This window comes from Pinus tabuliformis, chromosome 4_1 (genome assembly GCF_031772625.1).
Source record: "Pinus tabuliformis cultivar Carrire ecotype Pingquan chromosome 4_1, CPIR1, whole genome shotgun sequence".
Lineage (NCBI taxonomy): Eukaryota > Viridiplantae > Streptophyta > Pinopsida > Pinales > Pinaceae > Pinus > Pinus tabuliformis.
The window spans coordinates 900,361,869-900,377,518 of NC_142303.1; the positions used below are offsets into that span (position 1 = coordinate 900,361,869).

Below are 15,650 nucleotides of genomic sequence, written 5' to 3' on the forward strand. Positions count from 1 at the left end.
GGACTTTGGCCTTACAAAAAATTCTGGTGATTACAGCCTTGGGCCGTAACTCTTTTAACTCTATGATAAATAAATTATTTTATATACACTGGTATATGTAATTTTCTACAATGGGATCCATTACATCATATTATATCTTAGATTTATGTATAATTTTTTATTTATTATAAAAGAAATTGGTATGTCTTTCTAAAGGTAAATGATATTATCCTTATTAGTCCCTGCCCGCAGGACCCTAGGGACTATAGCAATCGGTTTCATCGATAAGCATTAGTCCGACACTCAAACCAATGCATATTTTCCCTTTGCATATTTTCCCATTTTAAGCAAAGTCCGTTTATATTAATGAAATAATTTTTATTTTTTAAAACCAAACGAAATCAAATATTTATTTTTAACCAATCAAAGGTTTCAAACGATTCATCGTCTTATTTGGCCTCAAACCTAGGCATACATGCTCAAAAGTTAGGAAAAAAGTTGGGAGAGGTACAGGTAATTAAACCAAGTTCACACCTGCATGAAGTAATGCTATGTTTGCCTTAGCATTAATTTGCAACATTTAATGTTATCTTCTTTGAATGCGGATTACGGTTGATACACTATGGTTTAAGTTTGAATGCGGATTACAGTTGATACACTATGGTTTAAGTCTAATGTCGTCAGCTGCGAGGCGTTCACCCTTCCAGTTGCTAAGTGGTCTCTCCCACGACCGTTGATCTGAGAGGCGTGATCTAGCGGTCCACCATGGAACTATGGCTAACCACCTGGAGATGCCCCCCGAATATGGCTCTGCAAAACCCTAAGTCTGTTGGGGTTGCATTCTGGCTGGCAGGAAACTCGTCTCTCCGACTATGTCTAGCGGTGAACCTGACCAATGCATCGAGCCCAACTGCTATTGCAGGGATATGTTCGCCATTATTACCAGATTACTGCCTTCCAGACACAGGTGAGATTTATTGTTTACAGTGAGTTAATTGAAACTGCTCAGGTTAAATTTCCATGGGCCTCATACATCTAATTTGTTTACTTAGCTAATTTTTGATGCCCCCCGAATATGGCTCTGCAAAACCCTAAGTCCGTTGGGGTTGCATTCTGGCTGGCAGGAAATCCCTCTCTCCGACTATGTCTAGCGTGAACCTAACCAACGCATCAAGGCCAACTGCTATTGCAGCGATATGTTCCCCATTATTACCAGATTACTGCCTTCCAGACACAGGTGAGATTTATTGTTTACAGTGAGTTAATTGAAACTGCTCAGGTTAAATTTCCATGGGCCTCATACATCTAATTTGTTTACTTAACTAATTTTTGGCTTCTTACATTTGCCTGCAGGCATTGTGATTGTTGCGACATCAAATGCCTCTGTACTTCGATTCTGGTCCTAGCCAGTGAAGAGCAAAGCCCTAGACAGTTAAGTGCAAAGCCCTATCCAGCGTGCGATTCCCACATCTTCTGCTATGTGCGAACTCCGTCAAAGTTTGTCAAACTTGAATCCCTTAACGACAGGGTTGGCCCTGGCGATCGCTTCACGACCAGCGGCCGTCTAGCCATAGTATCGGCTGTTCTAACACGTAACAGGTTATTCTCCTAGCCATTTTGTTCGACCAGGAGCAAGCCGCTGTCCGTGTTCCTAAGGCCAAAAAAAAAGCTGTCAATTAAGTTCATCGTCCATCAGTTAGCATTCAAAAACCCTTTGTTTTTGTGGAAGCCTTCAAGAAACAAAAGACTGTAGAAGGGGCACAGGCAATTGATGCAAATATGCAAAAGGAGTTTTGGACAGGGGTAGAGAATCCAGTGCAGTTCGCGGTCGCTAAGTCGAGTACCATGGTGACCTCTGCGAAGGCTCTTTTGGTGGATGTCTCTACAGGACCTAATCATATGGCATTGATTATCCAGACTAGCAAGGGCACTTCAATACATGGTTACATTTTTTCGAAATCTTGTCAGAGGCAAAGAACATGGATCACTACGCACTTGCAGATCCACCTTCATTACAGCCATCACTTCGAATAGAGTACTTGCAGACCTCAGTAAACTAACTGCGTCAACAACAAAGGTTCTTTCATAGTGCACAAAATATATATTATAATTATTTATTTGTTGTTCTCCTAAATTATGCTTGTTCATTTAACGTCCTCTTAGCATTTTTTATTACAATATCTAACGCTAAACCTGTACTGAAACATGGGCCAGGTTAAAGGAATGTTGACGATAGCAAACATACATGCAGAACCTTTTGTTACAATCTGCAACAATTGCTCTCTGCCCGCGGATACATTTGGAACAGTTTTCATGGATCAACTTAATTTTTCCACACGCAAAAAGTTAACCACATATCGACACAGTTTACAATTGAATTGCATTATCCAAACAGAGGCAAATGTTCAGTACAAGTGCATTGTAAAAGACAGTTTGCTACTAGAACTTTGTCCATCTTTAACAGGTTTGACATATGAAAAATATCTAGAAGACGTTGCTGATGTTACGTACAATTTACGAGATTTCCACATACACAACAACTTTCAGTTGGATAGTTTGGATGTCATTGTCTGTACAGATTGACATATTTTACCCTCTGTAGGATTTGACATTTTCAGTTTTCATGGTGTATTTCTCTCCAATCAGAAGCACACGCTAGGAGTGCCTCATCTCCTAGATGGCTTCATAGACACAGTTCATGTATATAGTCACTATAGTCACCTTCAGGTGTACATTTAATGGTTACAACTAATGTTCTTGTTCTTGTAATAATTAAGCTACATTGTATTTGTATTCAAATTACCTATTGTAGATCGTTTGCGTTAATGCAATACTTGGGTAAAAAGGGGTTTCTGCATATGTAATTTTTCTTACAACTTCTTTGACAAAGACCTGGCCCATCTGGTTTGTGCTCTTCTTTGCTCCCTTGGAAATTTCTTCATGGTTTAGAAAAAGAAGCAGTTATGGATTATCATCGTTTAGAAAAAGAAGCAGTTACGGATTATCATGGCGATTTTTGTCTTTTCTTTAAATTATGCTTCAGCTTGTCCTTTTGTGGGTTTGATGATGTCTGCATTTGTCCTTCATGTTGCAGAAAGTTTGGCTGCTTTAATGAAGCAACTTTCTGTTACGGTCCCAAAAATTTATGATTATAACTTCATCCAGTTTGTCATCATCATCTGCATGTTTTCAGATTTCCGTTTTCTGCGTGCAATAAAACCAGGGTCACTTTTGGTCCATATTGAATGTAAAATGACTTTTCTTACTGAGCAAAACCCATATCTTCAGTTGTGACCTATCTCTAATTTGTTGCATGTGTGGGCTGCTCAATGGAAAATTGGTATTAGCAATTAGTTTGAGATTCTATTATTTGTCTTGGGTGCAGTTCAGTCTATATATATGTGTGCTTTGGTTTTTCGTTTTAATACATTGTAACAGAAAATATGTGTGTCAGTTACTTGTCTTTGATATATTTGATCAAACTCTGAATAATAGTAATTATAAGAGTGCTATAGATGGGTTCAAGGCTGAAGTGTAATACTCTATGGCTAAGGGATTGACAAAGTGAGTCTCTGGAGATCTTATTCCACAAAGTCGTGAAATGTTGATTGAAATCCTCCACCTTTTCCTTCTTCTCCATCTTGATCAGGTTAACTTGCTTGAGAAGACCAAAAGCTGATTTCCCTTCATCAAATTTTCTAAGAAAAGCCCTCTCAAAGGCATGGGTTTAAGGCTGAAGTGTAATACTCTATGGCCAAGGGATTGACAAAGTGCGTCTCTGGAGATCTTATTCCGCAAAGTCGTGAAATGTTGATTGAAATCCTCCACCTTTTCCTTCTTCTACATCTTGATCAGGTTAAGTTGCTTGAGAAGAGCAAAAGCTGATTTTCCCTCATCAAATTTTCTAAGAAAAGCCCTCTCAAAGGTATAAGGAAACAGAAAGTAGATTATAGTACCATGTGGATGCTTTTTTCTCAAAGGTATAAGGAAACAGCTTGCAGACCACATCCTCGTGTTGTACATTCATCAGACATAAGGATAGGTAGAAATTCTTTATGTCGTCGTCATGAGTGCCAAATTTTTTAGGATCATAGTTTGCCAAGAACCTCTTCGGTCATCTCTGAAAAAAAAGGAAACTATTAGGATTTTCAGTAGTATCTTTAAGTTATTTGTATAATGCATCAGTGCCTCAGTGATGTTATGTTGAATGGCATTTCTGCTAGCACATGACCAATTGAAGTTCTTATGGCACAGAACTGCGTTGCGCTTAAAGTTACAATATGCATGCTTCATTGTTTTATATGAATATGTTTGTGAATTTGTTTTTTCTTTGATTCCGTGCACACTACTGGATATTGCAGGTTTATAATGTATACATGGGGAGTAAAGTCCATGATGACCCAGAGATAACCTCACTCCATATTTGTCTTCCATTTCTCTGTACTTCTGTCATCATGTTTCTTTAAATAAACGTTCCAATTGTGCCTTTTACGTACATGCTTTTTCAAACTTTACATTTTTATTACCATCGAAGAACAGAAAATGAAACTGGCATTACTATTTCAATAAGAAATACCATTATAGCTTATTATTCACAAGGGATAGATTGAGCTTGTTAATTTTGTGTTTGATAGAGCAGGAAATGTGTGTAGCCCATACACTTCTTAAAAGAATGAAAATCTTGACATTGATTGTGAATGATGGCAAGGTTTCTTACATGAAAGCTGTTTGTTTCTCTTAGTATGTTCTGAATCTATTGCAACTATGATATTCTTCTTCAAAGTATTATTCTACCCCCCCTCCTTTGATGAGTTGTATGCTTAATTTTGATTGTTTGTATTTGTTAATATTTCCATATATAAACTAGTGTTGCTAATGGTCATCTAAGTTAATTTCTTGAGGATTCTTCCGCTCTAAGAACTTCTAAGCTTGTTAAGTTATGCCTCTAGTTAGTTAGTGCACAAAATAGGATAAAATCATGGACAAGTTAAGGCTCACATTTATTTTCACTACAGTGAAAGAATAGAGTCAACATGGGGCGAAAAGGTTTTGCAATATTTGGCGTGGATATTACATCAAAAGGATTATCTTGGATCGATCAAATGTACCAAAAGTTTGAGGCCATCTGCGTGGAGGTGGATCAAAATTCTCCTGTTTTACTACAAGTGAGAATCTTAGACTTCAGTTTTAACATTTACATGTCATTTTGGACATGTCGATTATATCAGTAGCATCTGCATATTATGATTTTCACTAGTTTTTTTGAAGAGAAATTGCTGGTATAATATCCAGTAACTACCATTTTTGTGACTATTTCTTTTGATTTCCTGTATGGTGTCTTCTTTCTAGTCCATATATCTAAGTAGGAGTCTGCTGGTTCCGAAAGGTTATACTGTAGTTTATTTCAGTCTTTAGGTTTACTATTGGAAATTCAATATTTACATACACAATACGGTGAAAGTGACAGCTTTTTTAACATTACTATTTTTGCAGGAGACAACGAATTATGTTGAAAATCAAGTCGCTGTAGTTGGTACAAATGTGCGGAAAATTTGTGAAGAAGTCATTCAGGATATCCTTCCACCAGGTCCCGAATCTGCTATCAAAAGCATGGCTTCTGACATATCTCTTGACTTTGTTGAAGAGTTTGAGCTATTTGAAAAGCCAAAATCAAATCCAAAAAAGTTACATGCTTTAAATGTGGAATCTGAGGCCAATCCCAAATTGGAGCAGAGCTATGATTCTAGCGAAAGCTTATCTTTTGACACATCTATCGAATTTACTGAAGAGTTTGACACTTCCCCAAATCAGAAAAAGTTAGACACTTTGAATGTGGAATCTGTGGTCGCTTCCAAATTGGAGCAGAGCTATGTCTCTACTGGGAAAGATTCAGTTTGTGCCTTTCCAGTTCCTGATAAATTGTAAAAGGACCAGCCAATTCTGCCTGAGGAAAAACCTTCTAAATTCCCAGCCTTGGACATTTTCGAACAACCACCTTGTCTGTCTGTTGAGGATCTGTCTGCTCCTGAAGACTTAAGCTTTAAAAATGAAGCACAAAAGCAGTCTCTCCGGCTTTAGCTTGAAGCAAATGCACGCATTGATCTTCCCCAAGCTGCTTTGCTTAAATCACCATCAGATAAAACTGGTAAGTAGAAACCAACTTTGTTACATTTTTCTTCTTTTCTTTCTTCTTGTTCATCTCTTTCATGCTTCACCAGTTAGTATGATTTTTGATACTGAAATGAGATGGACCAAATTTTATTGCAGTGCCTATGGTGGTGCTAGAACTTTGGTACAATTTATTCAATTTAAGGCTTCTTTATGGTTTTTTAAAACCTTTATATTATTATTATTTTATTTTGTGTATCCAGAAGATTTAGCAACTGGGCTGGGCTGGTTAAATAAGGGGATTTTAACCTCGAACCTCAAATTTTCACAAAGACTTCATATCACGGTGCCTGCCAATTGAGTCGCACCCCTGGGAGTTGAGGCTTATTTATGTCTACTTTTGCCATAAATATTGGCTCTCTTAGTGTAAAACATGCGGTTGACCTTTTAATATAGAATTGACTTAGAAATGTAAACACAACAGAACAAAACAATTGTGGACAAAACAACAACTACAAGAAGACATCTTGTATCAGAGAGAGGCAGCATAATTCCAGAGCCTATTATTCACCCAAGAGAATACAACTGAGGACTACATATTAGAAGTCATCAAACCTTCAGACCACAGGACTCACTCCCTCCTTGGTCAAATTTTAAGGCTTAACTTTTGATTAGGTAGTAGAATTGGTAGGCTTAACTCAGTGCATTGGTGTGGGTTTATAAACATGGGATTAATTACGATATCCCTTTGGAGTCTATTTTAGTATTGAAGAATTTCCTTCACTGTTGAAAGGCAGGAAAAGACTTCCCAATTTTGTAATCAATCCCTGAAAGGTCGGCGTGTTTAAAATTGAGGCAGCCAAAGGTAACTAGGCAATGCCGTAGTGGGGACAATTAGGAAGGAGGAGATAAGTGAATTTACCATTATGCTTTAGGAATCGGTTAGGCAACTAACTATGAAGCAAAGATTATAGTGATGCAAGGACCATCTGTAGGCTGAATGCTAGAAAGCTGTCAAGTTTGAGCAATTTTATTAATGGCTGGAAACTGTATTAAAATTGAAAGCTCCAAGATTTTCTTGAGGAAGTAGGGAGCTTGTATCACTGTTCACATAATTAAAATGGGATGATGTCAGAATGGGCAAGATAGGTTGGCAGGTAAAATGGCAAGTGTGGGGATTAAATTAGGGCCAATTTATATAAAATAATGACCTTTTAGTATGGGATAAACTACCAGGACTAGAGTATTAAGGTGTATTTAAAAATTATTTGTGGAATGACATGTGATTATGGGCTACATATAAGGACTACGTTCTTGAGGATCATTACCTTATATATTCTCATTATAATTGAATTGAGACATTGATGGAATGAAAACAGCTACAAGGTCTCTTTGGAAGCTTAAATTTTACTCTTTATAAAGGAATCACAATGTCACGAAAGTCATTATTGTTTTATTTGTAGAAATGAGAAAATTACAAGTATCAATCTGTCTCTTAGCTTGCCAGTGCTCAGAAAGCAGTTGCAAAAATAGATGGGGCAGCTATGATTGTAGTAGCAAAGGTGACCTTCTGTATATTAGAAACCATGATACCTGCATAAGTAATTAGTTCATGCATCTGCATTAGAGTCTTATACATGGAGGCACAATAAAATAGAATATAGCTAGTATTACGTAGTGTGCTTTATAAGAAAGGGCTTTAATTATACCTGTTGTCTAAACATGTCTTTCATACACTCATTACTTGTCCTGTCTAGCCAATTGACTTGTCCTGTCTAGCCAATTGTTTATTAGAATAGCTTGGACCCAATCTAACACTAAGATTTCATTTGAGATCTGCCCCTGATGTCAGATACATCACCTAATTTCCCATTTACTTTTGTCGTCACATACATCATTTCATATGCCATCTGCTTCCGATGTCAGATAGATCGCTTAATTGCAAATTTTTTATTAGAATAGCTTTGACCCAATCTAAAACTAAGATTTCATTTGAGATCTGCCCCTGATGTCAGATACATCACCTAATTTCCCATTTACTTTTGCCGTCACATACATCATTTCATATGCCATCTGCTTCCGATGTCAGATAGATCGCTTAATTGCACTGATTGCTCACTTAACGTAAGTTTTTCATTTTATGACGATCATTAAATACTGGCCTCCTCCAATAAATGCTCCTCATATTGGATTATATCCCCTCCGATCTGATTTTCAAGTATTTCAGCTCCATTCCAAATCAATCCGTATATGTACTTACTTTTGCACGTGTCAACAATTTATCCTGCATTCAACTCTTGCGATCGTGCATGACTTTCCTTATTTGGTTGTACAGTAAAATATTCTTAAAAACCCAGTTCCATTCACACTTAAAACCAGCTTGCAAACACATTGAACTCTTTTATAAATTGGCAAAAGAAATGCCTAATTTCTCGCTTACAAAAGAAAACCACCTTCTGCACCTAGATATTGACATACATCTCTCTGCTTCACATTACATTGAATCCATTAGCATAAGCCAACTTACTCAACTGGCGTCATTGTTTCTCTTAGCACTTGTTCTCATGACTCTTCTGATTATCGACATCGTAAAAGTAGAAACACAAAGAAAAAAGAAACCAACAAAACAATAACATCTCGAACGAGGAGCATATGATTCTACAACAGTACTTGGCATGATTATGGAGTATGTTTGAGCTGTATAGTCAAAACTCTGAATCTCACGCCTATTTTTGCATTACTTTACGCGTTGTCTTAATTCCCCGCTTCCTTGTCTGTTACAGGTCTACGACGGATGCTTCAAATATGCATTTGGATCATGCTTTTATCGTCTCTGTTGAGATGCCGATGATTACAAAACTAGCATATCAAGCTGACAAAGGAGAGGCACTGCAGACTGCCCTGATTGGAAATAACAACGCTCCTTGAATCTAAAGAATCTAAACTGAGGACTGATATATGTAACATTGATGCCAGTATTCTAGTTTCATTTTTTCTATATATATGAAAACTTTCTAAAAAGAGTATCAGTCTGCTTCATAGGCATAATGTCTTAATTGTTAGCATTCGTGCTTGTCTTGTATTCTTCACATGTTACAGTCTGTCATAAGAAATGCTTATTTTATCTTGATGCAGGAACTTGCTACCTCGCAGCTTCCCTTGTTTGATCATAGTTGTGAAGTATATATTTGTAAAGCCACCTCTGATTAGTTGTATGTATATAGATTTCATCCATGTTAACTTTATATTACATGACACGTACGAATTTATACGTACTTAAAATAGGATATTTATATGTATATGTTTTCATTCGGTAGAGTGTGTATGCTCCAATGTTAATCTTAGATGTGAAATATCGTTGACTTCATCGTTATAATTGTGTACTACATTACTATTAGACATAAATAAAACATAAATGAACTACTATATGGACATGTATACTATTTTATACAATGTTTATATATTCCATGGATTTTCAAGCATTTTCAAATTTACTCTTCTACATTCCTATAATAATAATTTTTTTCACTAGATTTAAGTTATTAATGAAGTTCCATTTTATTATTTTTCCATCTTTACTTGGAGTGTTTTTTTGCAATACATAATTTATATAGTTTTATTAGAGTGTAAAATTTATATAATTAATAATAAAATCTAGGAAATTTATACCTTCAATGATATAGGTGCTTGCCTATATAAATGTACTATATTCTATCACTAATTCAACTAAACTCATAAATACAAAAAAATATTTATTTAACTTAAGGAATAATATGAATATTCCATGTTTATATATATATAATTCATATTCCCTACAAATTTGTTGTGTGATTTAAATGATTCAAAAATATACTTTTTTATTATTTCACTATGTAGTATACTTTGTATACATATATAGTATATAATTTACCTTATTTCATTTTTATCCTAGTATAAAATTTCCAAATAATATATCAAAGAGATAATTTATAGAAATTACAAATTATATATGTTCCTCATTTCTTTTCAATGATTATATAATATAAGTTACACTGAGTTACAGAAGCTTATATTCCTTCTTTGGTTCTTTAGAAGTTAAATATTTAAAACAAAATTCTTTAAATCTTCCTACTCCCGAACTCATTATGATAATATCATACTAAATAATTTTAACTATGCATATTCATTTATCTCTTTATCTGGTCTAAATATCAACTAAATATAAATGTATATTAATCTATCATAAATTCACCACAAGCAATTAATTTAACAATTGTTCCTACTACACATGCATATAGTATTTGGTATACAAAAAACAATTTCTCTTACATATGCATTACCTTATATAAGATCTACAACATAATACATCCCATCAAATAAGAGTTAGACTATGCATGCAGAAATGTAACACACATATCACTAAGTTTAAGCATACGAAATTCACGTTGTTCTATTACTGCACATCAATAATCAATTTTTAGAACATATCAAACATAATATCATCTAACCATAGTTAATGATTGGGGAATATTAGGGAACAAAACATCAACACTAAACTTAAACAATAACAGCTAGACTATGCATGCAAAAATGTAACACACATATACGTAAGTTTAAGCATATGTTTAAGCATACAAAATTCAGGTTGTTCTATTACTCCACATCAATAATCAATATTTAGAACATATCAAACATAATATCATCTAGCCATAGTTAGTGAGAGGGAATATTAGGGAACAAAACATCAACACTAAACTATCCCCAACATGTCTCGAAGCTAACATCTTCTCGCTTTCACGAATCAACAATAATTTTGGTTCAGAAGTAGTTTCTCTTATAGATTCTTCTCAATAGATTTTTAGGGGTGTCTTGCTTTAAGATAGTTGTGTCTTTTTAGTTTTGTTTTAATTTTTTTTTATTATTTTTTTATTTTTCTTTAAATTTTGTCTTTCTCTTAGCTTTTCTTATATTCTTATTTTCATCTAATTTATCATTTGACTCCATCTAAGTGATTAACATAATTCTTTTCTCCCATTATATTAATATATTTAACCTCTTTCTCCTAAAGATTTTTAGGAAATTTTTTGGAAATTTAGCCATCTAAACATTAACTACTAACATTTTTTTGTATGTTTGGAATAAATCTATGACACTCTAATGCTATTTCTAAAATATTTTCAAATAATTTATTTGTTATAAAATAAATAAAATATAACTACATCATTCTATTCTTCCTTCCATAACCACTAAACTAAATAATAGTTTAAAAATCCAGGAAAAAACTAATATTTAAAAAAAAACATAAAAATATTAAATATAATGTTTTTTAAATGAAATTTAATTTTCTTATTCGTAATAAATTATTTCATGTTAAATTATACTCATTGTTAAGAAAATTAATAATGATCAAACGTCTTCCCATTGTAGTGAAGGACTTGTTTTTCATCAAATATTGTTGAATGAAATAACATGGAATCCTTACTAAGATGCCCATTTAAATTGAATCTTTTATTTAATATTATAAATGGAATCTTTTGTTTACAAATAATATTAGTATATGATTAATGTTAAATAATATTTTTAAATATAATTATTTTTTATTTATTTATTATAAATAATAATAATAAATAAAAAAAGCTACTATTGTTTCTATTGAAAAATAAAAACTCACAAAAGCTTATATAAATTAATAAAATAAAAATATAAAAATATATTTTAATTAAAAATTCAATCTGCAGAATTGTGTGTTCAATATATATTGAATTTAAGAGAGAAAATATAAGTAGTAAAAAATGCAATATTAACACTGATTTAAAAGAAAAAACATAATGTTAATTAATAATAAATGAATTTTTATGAGAATTGTGTGTTCAATATATATTGAATTTAAGAGAGAAAATATAAGTAGTAAAAAATGCAATATTAACACTGAATTGAAAAAAACACATAATGTTAATTAATAATAGATGAAATTTTGTGAGGTAAGATACTCCTCCAATCTACCATTTACATTGGAAAGGGAGCACATAAATTGTAAAGAAAAAAAAGCAAATTATCTTTTAAGAAAAAATAATATTAATTTAAATTTTGTTTTTTGAAATGTTTATTTTTATATAGATTTTAACTTTCCAATGAGATGAATACGAATTACTTATAATACCGGGCAAATTTTTTTTTTTCGAATATTTATTAGATATACGGAACCAGTGTAAATCATTTGTTATTAACACGACAATTAAATTATCATTATATTATAATGAAGAATAAAAAAATTAAGGATTAAAATTTGTATATAATTATTTTTCACAAAATATTGTTGGTTAGAGATATTTTATTTTAAAAATCTTTAGATTGAAAAAGATTATAAAATATTTTTTCTCGACATTTAATAAAATATTGTTGGTTAAAAATATTTTCCTTTAAAAATCTTTAGATTTAAAAGGATTATAAAATGTTTAGTGTTATTTATACATATAAAATATGTGGGAGTGAAATGTCTATTTTTATTGTGAAGATTCCATTTATTATTATTGGGTTAAAGAAATAATAAAAATATATATAAAATAAATGTAAAGATTGAAATATTATACTTAATGACATTTGAAAATAATATTTTATTTAATAAAATTTGAATAACACAAATACATGGAAGAAAATGATAAGACTAGAAAAGAAGTTAAACAAATAATTTTAGAAAGGAAAAAAAAAAACAATCAATAACAAAATAAAATAAAAATTACCAATTAATATTTCAAAATATTAATAAAATATTAATAAAAAATGACTAAATAAATAAAGTCTCTAAGCAAATTATGGATATGGACAAAGAGGAAGCTAGTGGAAGGACCATGTAAAAATGAACAAAGCCATTGACAAAATAAAAGATTAAATGGAGAAGGACTATTATGAATAATAAATTTCCAAGATTAACTAAATTTATAACCATTTTCACCATTGAAATGATCAAGGAATTTTTCAATTTCAAATTACAATAGTAAAATTCAAAAAAAAAGACTTTCCTTTACCCACATTAAAATAAGATATTTGGAGATGTGAGAGTGCTCTACTATCAATTATTTGTAGATAGAATTATGATAGGTGTTTGCAACATATCTTCACCACATGAATTGAATGATATACGAGTTTGGTAAATATAGGGAAAAGGAGAAGAAGGTAAAGGGACGAGGTGGATGATGAATGGGTAGGTTTAGATTTTTAATTCTATGGAAAATTTATGAATTTGGGTTAAATATTACTTATTTTTTCTTTAAATTTTAAAGACAATGACAATTTAATATTTAAGGACTACATATTTGTGGACAAATTTGTGGACAAGTTGATGGTGAAACTATGCATGAAGGTATCTATTAGTGTGTCTTCCTTTTCTTAAAGGAATAATGGAATAGGGTACCATTACATTGAAGTGGAATGAAAGGGAATGTTTTTGTTTTTTTCATAGTTAAATGGATGTGAATTGGGACACTATAAGAAGGTGGTGAGGTAAGGATGGCTATGAGTCTACACAATAAATATATATCTCAAAACAAGTAGGAACATTTGGGTTTTAAAAGAAAGTTATATATATCTCAAAACAAATAGGAACATTTGGGTTTTAGAAGAAAGTTATTTATGACAGTTTACAATATCTCATAAAGATGTTGGATGTTCCATAAAGATGTTGGTAATTATTGGGCATAAAGAAAACCCCTTACCCATGCCTTATTTGTACTCATAACAAAGTGTTTTAAATATGAAGAATATGGAAGTAAGCCAAAGGTTATTAATGTTAAGAGTTTGAGCATGGACAAAATAGAAATATTGTCAGTCTTTATAACTAAAATTTGGGTATAAGGAGACCATTTCAAAAATAACCATGACTTTATTTTCATGAAGAAGAAATTGTAAAAATAAGATACTTATTTTATACAAAATATATTAGAATAAGTCAACTCCTCATTTCATTCTGAGTTAAGTATGGTGAATTGTAACCTCACACAACCAGCCGAGCTGTATCTACCCAATTTTCATAATTATGCTTAATAGACACTTAGTCTATTCGGTGGTTGGTCTATTCCATGGTTATAAAATCGTTGGTCCATTCCATGGTTATATAATAGAGATTTTCAATGTACTTTGACATAACTTTATGAGTAATTCAACACTCTTACCTGGTATCACAGCCGGCCATTCCTGCGGTGCTGAATTATTTTTGAGTTTAGAATTAATTTTATGATCATGCATTGAGTTTCTATTTTAGTGGTGCCTTGAAATTTCTTATCTCAGATCTACCCATGTTTGAGTGATGATTGTTTCTCACTTTTTTTTAAAAAACCTGTAGATCTTGAATGGTTCTTTTGTTAATCTGATTATGAATCAATGGAGTTTCGCATATTTTTATCTTCAAATCTTGTTTTTCTGGGATTTCTATGTTATAGTGTGTCTTCGGATCATGATTACAGTTTCCGCAGATCTGCTGACCCAAAAGAGAATTTTCGTGGCGTTACTCACTAAATATGGGGTCATTTAGGCATCTCGTAGCCCATACAATATGAGCTTTTGTTCACCCCTTTCATCTTCAATCGTTCTAAGGCCTATTTGGTATGCCTGGGTGCGTCTTTAAATTTCTCGTCGAGTTAGTGAGTAGATCCATCCGTGTTTCAGTGAAATGTGTAGTGGTTTGGGGTTTCTTGCTTTTTTCCTTTACGTTCTATGTTTTCTAGGGATCGATTGCTCAGACGAGCTTTCCCTACTTACGTGAGCTTCCTGGTCGATGTTAGAGCCCAGTGATCGAAGAAATTTGGCAGCTTTCAGACTGTGAGAATAAGTGAACAGGTCAACCTGTCTTTTAAATCCGAGCAACCATTTTCTACGGCTACTATATTAACCACAGAATAATTCGACGTCCCGGAGTCATCCTAGTTAGACGTGGGTTTGTTGTCATTGCCAATAACACCAGATCTCTCCTCTCTTCATGTGCTGAGCAGCCATTAAGAAGTTGATCTATAATATGTCATTTAGCCGAGTATGTCATTGTCGTTGAATGGAGGAGATAAGGTGTCAAAAGCATACCTGCCAGCAAGTTGTTCAGGTATTTCTTTTACAATTTCACATCAAAAAATGACACAAATTTGATAATCAATTCAGCTTCTAAATGCCCTTAGGGTGATATACTTGAGAATCCGATGCCAGCCTGTCCAGTCTTCCCCTTACCACTTTTTCCATCAATGTTCGAGGGTTTGAAAGGAATCATATATCGATGTAGTATTTGTTTTGGTTCTGTGAGCCCTTCCTATTTTTGTGGTAGATAAATTTTGGAACAAATATAATTTTTTGGCATTATTAAACTGGGGCTATTTTTTTTGGCATTATTAAATTTGAGGTAAGATTTGGGGATATCAATTCCAAAACTTTTCAAGATTTTTTTAATCCTATAAAATTTATCTCCATGGGAGCATAGCCATACAAAAATTATGTCCATTGGAGAATAGCAATATGTCTAGTTGGTTGATGGGTTTGGTTTTTGTTATGAAACCTTTCATTGTTGGCTAGTCAAATAATCCTAAGTGGATTGCTCTCATTTGTGT

At 32.9% G+C, this 15,650-nt stretch overlaps 1 pseudogene; it reads left to right on the forward strand.

Moving 5' to 3' along the window:
• Nucleotides 1-5,012: 5,012 nt before the first annotated feature.
• Nucleotides 5,013-9,015, forward strand: LOC149179070 (uncharacterized; annotated as a pseudogene).
• The last annotated feature ends 6,635 nt before the right edge of the window (nucleotides 9,016-15,650 follow it).